Source organism: Bos taurus, chromosome 22 (assembly GCF_002263795.3).
Source record: "Bos taurus isolate L1 Dominette 01449 registration number 42190680 breed Hereford chromosome 22, ARS-UCD2.0, whole genome shotgun sequence".
NCBI lineage: Eukaryota > Metazoa > Chordata > Mammalia > Artiodactyla > Bovidae > Bos > Bos taurus.
This window is the reverse complement of record NC_037349.1, coordinates 52,437,559-52,449,891: the sequence shown is the minus strand read 5'-3', so window position 1 is coordinate 52,449,891 and position 12,333 is coordinate 52,437,559. Positions and strand designations below refer to the sequence as shown.

Here is a 12,333-nt window from a genome sequence, read left to right as displayed (position 1 = left end):
CCAACATAATGGAGCAAATAAATACAAGGATAGAAGTACGCACAAGTATAACAGTAAAGAGGAAGATAAGCAACTTAGTTCAGTGGAAGGATAGGAATGCAAAGAATTGTTTTTAAAAGATCTTTTTAAAGACAGTAATGAAATTGTTAGGCCATAATTAATAGCAGGAATCAGCCACAAATGTTTTTAATAGAACACTTGCTTTGGTAAATAATATAATGTCAAGAGCAAAAAATAGGAAAGTTTGAAGGAAAGTTGATAGAATAGGGGTAAGAAGTCACAGGTAGTACTGAGTCTCCTGTGCCCTCGCCATAAAACATAAAAACATAATGCAAAAACATGCATTTAACTCTCCAACGTGAGATCATGCTAGAATGCCTTGTTTCTTCTTTGGAAAATCTACTACAGAAGAAAAACCAGAGGAATATGCACCCAATTTTCTGTCAAAAATGTACAGTATGCAGATCTGCAGCTTACTGAAGAACTGTATTTAAAGAATTTTGACTATCCATGTCCACACCAAGACAAATCTCTGTTAGGTCACAGGACACATGTGGAAAAAGATTTAATTAACAGTTTTTGTCAGAGCAAGCTCAAAGAACCAAAGAATGACATGATTATTCAAATTGACCAATCAACCAACTTCTCAGGAAACACAGGAAGTTTCCAAAGGGAGGACGCATATAATGAGAGAGATTTGGCCATATCAACAAGATTCATAAATATAAACAAGTCAGATAGTAAGGAAATGTATTTCAGATACCATGTTACACAGGAAATGGTTATACTTAAAAGGATATAATTTTATTTACTCTGGAAAAAGACAAGTTACAGGACCATAGCAATGCATCTCAAAGTATAAGGAAACTTAGAAGATAAAATAGGCTTATTTTTGCACAATTCCAAAAGTTGGACCTGTGACCAACAAAAGTACAGAATGACAGATTTTACCTCATTTTAAGTTAGAACATATTAGTTTTCTTTATTTGAAAAATACATGTACACAGGGAAAAACATAAAATTTACAGAAAGATATACAACTAAAATTAGATCTACCTAGAGGCGACTATTGTTATCTTCTGCATATCCTTTCAAAAAGTGTGTGCTTATATGGGCACACACATTGCTTTTAAAAGAGAAAAGACATACACAAATGGAAATTATACCTCTCTACCTTTTCTGGGCTGAAAGCCCTGGATATAATTACACATCAACGTACTTAAGATATAGCTTCAGTTGTAGTTCTACCAGCCTAACAGATATCTATACGTCATTGGCATTTTTTTCTTTTTTCTGGGAAGTGCTTTTTTCAGCTCCTTTGCCACTGATTAGGTACTGAGTTGTTAGTCTTTCTTACTGCTTTTATGAAAACAAAATATGAGGTAGCTGCAACTGGAATGTGCCTCTGTACTGGGTACTTTAATTTCCTTGTCATCAGAAACATTTAAGAAAAATCTGGATAAGAACTTACCTAAGATCAGACACAATTCTTAATCTAGATATAAGGTTATAAAAGTGAGGCCCTAGAAGGTCTCAATCCAGGATTTCAGTTTATTGAATTTCCTGAACCATACATCAGATACAGCATTTTATCTTGATTTTAATAAGTAAAGGCTTTAAAAAGTCACTCCTTCCTAATCTTTAATGCTTTCTTACTAAAACTCAAATATTCCTCAAATACTTAAAGCTGGTATTTCTCATATCTGAGTGATATATGGGCCTCTTTTTATTTTATTCTTTGCTATTACATGTGAATCTGTATTACTTTTGCATTCAGTGCAGTAGATTTTTTTTTTTTTTTTTTGCTTTTCTTTTTTTAAACACTGAAAACATTTTGTATCCAGGGATAGCCAATTAACAATGTGTGGCAGTTTCAAGTGAACAGTGAAGGGACTCAGCCACACATACACCCATATCCACTCTCTCCTAAAGCCCCCTCCCATCCAGGCTGGCACATGACACTCTGCAGAGTTCCCTGTGCTATATATATTTGGGGGATCCAGATGAATGGTATATAAGAAATCCCTATTCCTTTTGAAATCATTCTATAAGCCTGAAATTACTTCAAAAATTTAATTATTTTTAAACATAAGATAATAAAATGTGAAAAAATATTAAATATCCTCACAGAATCCTTCATCCTTTAAGAATTTTTTTTTTTTTAAGAGACTAAAGGACTCTTGGGGATCCTAGAGCCTCAGCTAGAAAAACACTACCTGAAATCTTTCTAAATTTGTATTCAGGTAGGCATTGAACTCGACTCTATAATAAATAGAGTATAAAATTCAGTTCAGTCCAGTCGCTCAGTCGTGTCCAACTCTTTGCGACCCCATAAATCGCAGCACGCCAGGCCTCCCTGTCCATCACAAACTCCCGGAGTTCACTCACACTCACGTCCATCGACTCAGTGATGCCATCCAGCCATCTCATCCTCTGTCGTCCCCTTCTCCTCCTGCCCCCAATCCCTCCCAGCATCAGAGTCTTTTCCAATGAGTCAGCTCTTCGCATGAGGTGGCCAAAGTACTGGAGTTTCAGCTTCAGCATCATTCCCTCCAAAGAAATCCCAGGGCTGATCTCCTTTAGGATGGACTGGTTGGATCTCCTTGCAGTCCAAGGGATTCTCAAGAGTCTTCTTCTCCAACACCACAGTTCAAAAGCATCAATTCTTCGGCACTCAGCCTTCTTCACAGTCCAACTCTCACATCCATACATGACCACTGGAAAAACCATAGCCTTGACTAGACGAAACTTTGTTGGCAAAGTAATGTCTCTGCTTTTGAATATGCTATCTAGGTTGGTCATAACTTTTCTTCCAAGGAGTAAGCATCGTTTAATTTCATGGCTGCAGTCACCATCTGCAGTGATTTTGGAGCCCAAAAGAACAGTCTGACACTGTTTCCCCATCAATTTCCCCTGAAGTGATGGGACCGGATGCCATGATCCTCGTTTTTTGAATGTTGAGCTTTAAGGCAACTTTTCACTCTTCTCTTTCACTCTCATCAAGAGGCCTTTTAGTTCCTCTTCACTTTCTGCCATAAGGGTGGTGTCATCTGCATATCTGAGGTTAATGATATTTCTCCCGGCAATCTTGATTCCAGCTTGTGCTTCTTCCAGTCCAGCGTTTCTCATGATGTACTCTGCATATAAGTTAAATAAGCAGGGTGACAATATACAGCCTTGACGTACTCCTTTTCCTATTTGGAACCAGTCTGTTGTTCCATGGCCAGTTCTAACTGTTGCTTCCTGACCTGCATACAGATTTCTCAAGAGGCAGATCAGGTGGTCTGGTATTCACATCTCTTTCCGAATTTTCCACAGTTTATTGTGATCCACACAGTCAAAGGCTTTGGCAGTTCAAGAAAAACATCTATTTCTGCTTTATTGACTTGGCATAGATGTTTTTCTGGAACTCTCTTGCTTTTTCCATGATCCAGCAGATGTTGGCAATTTGATCTCTGGTTCCTCTGCCTTTTCTAAAACCAGCTTGAACATCTAGAAGTTCACGGTTCACGTATTGCTGAAGCCTGGCTGGGAGAATTTTGAGCATGACTTTACTAGCGTGTGAGATGAGTGCAATTGTGCGGTAGTTTGAGCATTCTTTGGCATTGCCTTTCTTTGGGATTGGAATGAAAACTGACCTTTTCCAGTCCTGTGGCCACTGCTGAGTTTTCCAAATTTGCTGGCATATTGAGTGCAGCACTTTCACAGCATCATCTTTCAGGATTTGAAATAGCTCAACTGGAATTCCATCAAATTACAGAGGTAGTATTGTGAAGAGATGAAAACTCAAGAGAAAGGAGAGGAGAACTGGCTGATAACAAAAGGAAGGAAGATAACTGACAAAATGGAAGGCTAGTATTTCATAATACATCTTAGCCCAGAAGTTGATTTCAAGCAGTACTCTGAGCTCTCCAGGAGAAAACTGGTTTGCTATACACACCAAGGCCCAAGTAAGAGCCATAGGAAATACTGGCAAGGAATCCTTCTCAAGTACTAAGTGATTATCTCCAATATTAGGAAAAAAGCAAAATTTCACAGCTGCAGCCAGCCTCCTCCTACATCATAAACTTTGCAGAATGACAATCACATATATAGTCTTGATTTGCATTTATTGTGCCTGTTTTCCTTAAAACAGTGTAAATTACAAAGAGACAAAGGTATCAATAACATCTTGTCCTTACTGTACAATCTCCTTGGGTTTGCCAATCCCATTCCTAGCAGAAATTCTCATTACTTTTTGAATCAAAGAAATTTCTTAACAATAACATCAGGTTTTAGCTTTCTCATTTTAAACAATTCTCAAAGGAAAAGAAGTCAATACCTCAAAACTGACCTGTAGAAAAAACAAGACATACAAGTCATAAATTGTAACATTTGCCATCCTCTCATCCAAGTAATGGAACTCATGAGGACAAGTGAATAAAGACACTGATGAGAAATATACATATGATTTATGTGGACAAAAAAATAGCCATGAATATCACTGCTTTTTATCAAAGGCCTGGAAACTTCAGGCAAAGCAGTTTGGAATGAATATACTAACCTGAACTAGTGCCAACGGACTTGATAAACGTAGGCGCTATTTCTCATTTGCTCTAAAGCCCACATCTTCAACTAGTATAGTATCTCAAACAGAGAGTTTTAACTGATAAGAGTTTCATGTATACAGATTAAATGTTATTTTTAAATGTTATTAAAATTACAGCAAGAATATTCTCACAGTATGGCATCTTTTCAAAGCTATCTCTGGTTATATAAATAAATATAGATCAAAACAGTATTTCTCTCTCCCATGTCATATTCATCAATTACTCTTATATCCCCAAATAGTTGAAACTTTAGTTTAATGTGGAGTGTCTATATAGATAGTAAAGTTATCTTCTTTAAACAAGAAATCACTTTGTAAACACAGCTGATCTCCAGTGTATCACTGAAGAGTTTCTAGTCAGTGAGGAAAGCTAAGAATATCATCCCAAATGTTAACAATAGTATGTATACCTGAAATGTTTCTAAATTGGTCTTCCAAATTAGCCTCCAGCAACACTTGCATGAACTGAATTATGTTCTCCAGTTAAAGTAATCTGTTTTCCAAAACCCATAATTGGGCAGTAATTTGAACATTTTAGGGCTTACTATATACAAATGAGTTTTACTACATTTTTCTCTGTTTTGAGTTAAATCTCTTAAATTACCTGTTTTATTTTCCTCATTAACAAATTGTGGGAGAAAGTATAACCATTACCAAATAACCTTCAAAAGACATTATGCATAAATGCTGAAATTCATTTTTAGTACTAGCCAATGAATCACAACAGAAAGAGCTGAAGGCTAAGTTCTTAGTAACTGGACCACGTTATGTATACTACTATCTTACAGCCAATTAAGACTGCCAGCACCATTATAAGTAGCTAACAGAATATTTTCCATTTTTCCAGGTACTTCATTAAATGCTTTACATACAACTAGCTCATCTGATCCTCAAATCTAAGAAGGGTATACTAGCTATTTGTGTTCCCATTTTCACAAATGAAGAAACTTAAGTTATAGCTAGTAACGTGGCAGAGCCAAATATTCAGGCTGTTTGACTGCAGAGCCCTTGCTCTTTAAGTCAAATATTTATTAGCTGGAGGTGATGGAATTCCAGTTGAGCTATTTCAAATCCTGAAAGATGATGCTGTGAAAGTGCTGCACTCAATATGCCAGCAAATTTGGAAAACTCAGCAGTGGCCACAGGACTGGAAAAGGTCAGTTTTCATTGCAATCCCAAAGAAAGGCAATGCCAAAGAATGCTCAAACTACCGCACAATTGCACTCATCTCACACACTAGTAAAGTCATGCTCAAAATTCTCCAAGCCAGGCTTCAGCAATATGTGAACCGTGAACTTCCAGATGTTCAAGCTGGTTTTAGAAAAGGCAGAGGGACCAGAGATCAAATTGCCAACATCCGCTGGATCATGGAAAAAGCAAGAGAGTTCCAGAAAAACATCTATTTCTGCTTTACTGACTATGCCAAAGCCTTTGACTGTGTGGATCCCAATAAACTGTGGAAAATTCGGGAAGAGATGTGAATACCAGACCACCTGATCTGCCTCTTGAGAAATCTGTATGCAGGTCAGGAAGCAACAGTTAGAACTAGACATGGAACAGACTGGTTCCAAATAGGAAAAGGAGTATGTCAAGGCTGTATATTGTCACTCTGCTTATTTAACTTATATGCAGAGTACATCATGAGAAACGCTGGACTGGAAGAAGCACAAGCTGGAATCAAGATTGCCGGGAGAAATATCAATAACCTCAGATATGCAGATGACACCACCCTTATGGCAGAAAGTGAAGAGGAACTAAAAGGCCTATTGATGAAAGTGAAAGTGGAGAGTGAAAAAGTTGCCTTAAAGCTCAACATTCAAAAAATGAAGATCATGGCATCCGGTCCCATCACTTCAGGGGAAATTGATGGGGAAACAGTGGAAACAGTGTCAGACTTTATTCTTTTGGGCTCCAAAATCACTGCAGATGGTGACTGCAGCCATGAAATTAAACGACGCTTACTCCTTGGAAGAAAAGTTATGACCAACCTAGATAGCATATTCAAAAGCAGAGACATTACTTTGCCAACAAAGTTTCGTCTAGTCAAGGCTATGGTTTTTCCAGTGGTCATGTATGGATGTGAGAGTTGGACTGTGAAGAAGGCTGAGTGCCGAAGAATTGATGCTTTTGAACTGTGGTGTTGGAGAAGACTCTTGAGAGTCCCTTGGACTGCAAGGAGATCCAACCAGTCCATTCTGAAGGAGATCAGCCCTGGGATTTCTTTGGAAGGAATGATGCTGAAGCTGAAACTCCAGTACTTTGGCCACCTCATGCGAAGAGCTGACTCATTGGAAAAGACTCTGATGCTGGGAGGGATTGGGGGCAGGAGGAGAAGGGGACGACAGAGGATGAGATGGCTGGATGGCATCACTGAGTCGACGGACGTGAGTGTGAGTGAACTCCGGGAGTTTGTGATGGACAGGGAGGCCTGGCGTGCTGTTATTCATGGGGTCGCAGAGTCGGACATGACTGAACGAGTGAACTGAACTGACACAGAAATGGGAGAAAAAGAATAAAATGTTTCAGAGAAACATATTTTGATTTAGTGTAATAGTAAATGTATCTGCCTAGCAACAGAAGGGGCTGCATCATGAAATAAAGAGTAACAGAAGTGTTCAAACTAGAGTCTTGATCATGTGTCTGTGTTTCAGGGCAATCAAACAGATGGTGAGTAATAGCTGTTCTTTATAGGAGAATTTTAGCTAATAAATGCAATAATCATCAATGGCAGCAAAACCTAGCAGATGAAAGGTTGATGAGGAACTTTTATAATGAATGGATCAAGCCAACTACACTAGAATTCGATGATTAATTTTGACGTTGCTAAAATTAAAACCACCAGGTACATGCCCTCCCCTACCTGCAGCCAACATGATACAATATGTAACTGAAAAACTACTAGCAGGAAATAGGTGGGGTAAAAGGCCTGATATAACTACCAGTCTTCAAAAAAATGTAGCAAATGTATAAGAAGACTATCACAGATTGAGATTTGAAATCTAGGAATCATATGACTATTTAGATCCTGATATTTTTTTTAAAAAATGAGCAAGGACAGTATACTAAATAACATTAAATATTTACTGCCAGTTGCACTAGATATGCCTGGAGAAGGACATGGCAACCCACTCCAGGATTCTTGCCTGGAGAATCCCCATGGACAGAGAGGAGCCCGGTGGGCTACAATCCATGGGGTCACAAAGAGTTGGACATGACTGAAGCAAATTAGAATGTATGCACGGGCACGAGATATGACAATGATATTGTGGTTATTTTTAAAGCCTCTCTTATTTCTGTAAGTATGAAATGATAGAATACCTGGGGTGCTTTAAAATATTCCAGAAACAACAGAAGCGGAGAAGGCAATGGCACCCCACTCCAGTACTCCTGCCTGGGAAATCCTATGGATGGAGGAGCCTGGTAGGCTGCAGTCCAAGGGTCTCTAAGAGTCGGACACAACTGAGCGACTTCACTTTCACTTTTCACTTTCATGCATTGGAGAAGGAAATGGCAACCCACTCCAGTGTTCTTGCCTGGAGAGTCCCAGGGGCAGGGCAGCCTGGTGGGCTGACGTCTATGGGGTTGTACAGTCGGACACGACTGAAGCGACTTAGCAGTAGCAGCAGCAGCAGCAACAGAAGAGTAGGAGACAGATGAAACCAGAATGGCGAAACATTAATAACTGCTGAAGCTTGATGAGTACACTGGGCAGAGCAAAGGGTATTCATTATACCATTCTCTCTTGTATGAACGTTTGAAGTTTTTCATAATAAAAAACGCTTAAGGTTTAATTGCAATACGAAAGAGGATAACCAATCTGCAAACAAGAAACCATGTGTGCACATATAGCAAGCAAAGTGCTGGCAAAAGATATGTATTCCCATTACCATCCAATCACCCATCTACCCACAATCAGGGCCTAGTCACCTGGCTGTGGCTGAGCATTAAACCCTTGACCCAAGCAAAAATCATCACCAGGATTTACCCATCTGGTTTAGAATTTATTTCTATGGTTCTAAGATTTAACTCCCCAATAATAAACCAAAATAAAATCATAAATATGTAACCATAGCAAACATTATGTATGATGGAAATATTTTCTATATATTAATTTTTGCCAAATAACATCAATACACAGTTCTACTTCAGAGTCATTTTCTTTTAAAATAGTTAAGGTGAGAAACTTAAAAAAAAAAAAAAAAAGATCAGCAACAGTGAATATAAAGCAATTTTGTGTTTCGGAAGGAGAATACTAATATTCTGAATATTTGAACCTATTTTCCACCCATTTGCCAATCTCTTTGGATAAGGCACCATGGTGCTAAATTTTCACTTCCTGTGAAAATTATCTTTTGAGTTCTCAAAGTAAATCTATTAATAAAAACAGTATTCTGTATGTCATTTTGCAAATGAGAAATCTGAGTACAATTTCCACTACCAGATACATACTATAATAATGCATAATAACTTCTATACCATGTGTTTCTAGTTTTAACTTGTATCTCAAAAGTCAAGTTACACTAAATTACAATTTTGAAAATGTAGTTGGTCCACAGACCTAGTCAAGTCCCAAAATATTCTAGTCATCACAGAGGGTTGGGGAGTGCAGTCAACAGCTTACTGTATGAGGTCAAAACTTATGCTCTTTAACAATGAAATACTTCAAACTGACAAGGGAGATGCCCACCTCAGAGAAACAACAAAGAGTAAAATAAAAGGATAGAAGGACTATGACTTGGAATTAACAACAGTAACTAATATCATATCCAGAAGTGCGACTAGGCAATTGGGTTTTCATGTCTGCCATCAACACCTATGAGAACACTGAAAAATCAAGGCTGACACTGCGTAAACACTGTAACTAGTACAGTGTAATGAAAAAAGTACTATATGACTGAGCCAAAGTTTTCTTTTCTAGGGCCTTTTGTTCAGAAGGCATGCTCTAATCCCCCTTCTCCCCCTTTATGTGTTTCCAAAACACCTGATGGAGAGGCATAACAGAGTCATCAGTTCAGTTGCTCAGTCGTGTCGACTCTTTGCACCCCATGGACTGCAGCACGCCACGCTTCCCTGTCCATCACCAACTCCCAGAACTTACTCAAACTCATGTCCACTGAGTCGGTGATGCCATCCAACCATCTCATCCTCTGTCATCCCCTTCTCCCGCCTTCAATCTCTCCCAGCATCAGGGTCTTTTCAAATGAGTTAGTTCTTCGCATCAGGTGGCCAAAGTACTGGAGTTTCAGCTTCAGCATCAGTCCTTCCAATGAATATTCAGGACTAATATCCTTTAGGATTGACTGGTTTAATATTCTTGCAATCCAAGGGACTCTCAAAAGTCAGTTAAGTCGGTTAAAAGTCAGAAAAGTCAGTTAAACTGGATTTGAAAACCAACTACAATACCAAGAACTGAAATAGTAATACTGTAATTACTTCAAAGACAATGAAAGGAGAACATCTATTTACCATAAAACTCTTCACACAGAAAATATTTGCAAACAATGCAACTGACAAGGAGCTAATACTCAAAACATACAAACAACTTGATTAAAGAAAGAGCCAATCAAAATATGGGCAGAAGATCTTTAATATAGATATTTTTCCCAAAAGACACGTTGATGCCTGACAGGTACACAAGAAGATGCTCAACATGGCTAATTACTAGAGAAAAGCAAATCAAAACTACCATTACCACCTCACATTGGTCAGAATGGCCATCATTAAGAAGTCTACACACAACAAATGCTGGAGAGGGTGTGGAGAAAAGGGAACCCTCCTACACTGTTGGTGGGAATGGAAACTGGTGCCACCACTATGGCAAACAATATAGAGGTTCCTCAAAAAGCCAAAAATAGTTGTCATATGATTCAAAAATCCCACTCCTGGGCATATATCCAGACAAAACTGCAATTCAAAAGGATACAGGCACGCCTATATTCATAGAAACACTATTCACAGTAGCCAAGACATACAAATAATTTGAATGTTCATCGAAAGAAGAATGGTTAAAGAGGCTGTAGTGTGTGTGTGTGTGTTTATACACGCAATACATGTGTGTGTGTATATATATATATAAAATGAACTACTATTCAGCCATGAAAGAAGAAATAATGCCATTTTTAACAAAATGGATGGACCTAAAGTTACCATACTAAGTGAAGTAAGTTCTAACACAAAGCACAATACACTGTCCTACCTAAGGCAGCAGTCATAATCTCTCTCAGACCACCATCACCAGATCTCTGGGTTTCATTGGTTTGTCTTCACCAAGATCAACAGAAAAAGCCTAAAAAGTGTCTTGAGCACCAACCACTTTCATAAGCTCAATACATACAACTCAATTCCCTGACCCCCCTCTCCTAATCTAATAGTTATTTAAGACAGTCTTACCATCAATGTTAGTATGATTATAATTTTCCTCATTCACTCTATGAGGAAAACAGGATAAATAGAGTTATGACCAATCAGATCAACTCAAACATTAACTAAGCACATATGACTATGTTCCCAGATGCTACTTACTGGGATTCCTCCATTTAAAAGAGTAAGTCTCTAAAACATACTTATCATGGTCCTTGGATTTTCTAGAACTAGGACTACAAAAGGCTTCCCTGGTGGCTCAGACATTAATGAATCCACCTGCAGTGCGGTAGACCTGGGTTCAATCCCTCGGTTGGGAAGACCCCCTGGAGGAGGGCATGGCAACCCACTCCAGTATTCTTGCCTGGAGAATCCCCATGGACAGAGAAGCATGGCGGGCTACAGTCCATGGGGCTACAAAGAGTCGGACATGACTAAGCACAGGACTACAAAATCCCTTAGGTCCTAACAACAGAACCAACATGTCTAAATCATGAAACAGAACAGATAAATGCTAAGATAGGCTCCAATGAAATGTCAGCCTTTCTTTGATGGTCTGTATGAGGAACTACCCAAAGTATCTTAAAAGTTAGAGAATTATAAAAAATACACATGCATAAAAATATATCTTTTAAAATATTCGTATGAAAAATTAGTAATAAAAATACTTAATAGGGACTGGAAAAAAACACAAGCTGGAATCAAGATTGCCGGGAGAAATACCAATAATCTCAGATATGCAGATGACACCACCCTTATGGCAGAAAGTGAAGAGGAACTAAAAAGCCTCCTGATGAAAGTGAAAGTGGAGAGTGAAAAAGTTGGCTTAAAGCTCAGCATTCAGAAACTGAAGATCATGGCATTTGGTCCCATCACTTCATGGGAAATAGATGGGGAAACAGTGTCAGACTTTATTTTTTGGGGCTCCAAAATCACTGCAGATGGTGACTGCAGCCATGAAATTAAAAGATGCTTACTCCTTGGAAGGAAAGTTATGACCAACCTAGATAGCATATTCAAAAGCAGAGACATTACTTTGTCAAAAAAGGTCCATCTAGTCAAGGCTATGGTTTTTCCTGTGGTCATGTATGGATGCAAGAGGTGGACTGTGAAGAAGACTGAATGCCGAAGAATTGATGCTTTTGAACTGTGGTGTTGGAGAAGACTCTTGAGAATCCCTTGGACTGCAAGGAGATCCAACCAGTCCATTCTGAAGGAAATCAGCCCTGGGATTTCTTTGGAAGGAATGATGCTAAAGCTGAAACTCCAGTACTTTGGCCACCTCATGCGAAGAGTTGACTCATTGGAAAAGACTCTGATGCTGGGAGGGATTGGGGGCAGGAGGAGAAGGGGACGACAGAGGATGAGATGGCTGGATGGCATCA

At 38.7% G+C, this 12,333-nt stretch overlaps 1 protein-coding gene across 1 annotated transcript in view; it reads right to left on the bottom strand.

The window, feature by feature from the left end:
• Window positions 1-12,333, bottom strand: part of SETD2 (SET domain containing 2, histone lysine methyltransferase) — an 83,044-nt gene that overhangs the window by 59,819 nt on the left and 10,892 nt on the right.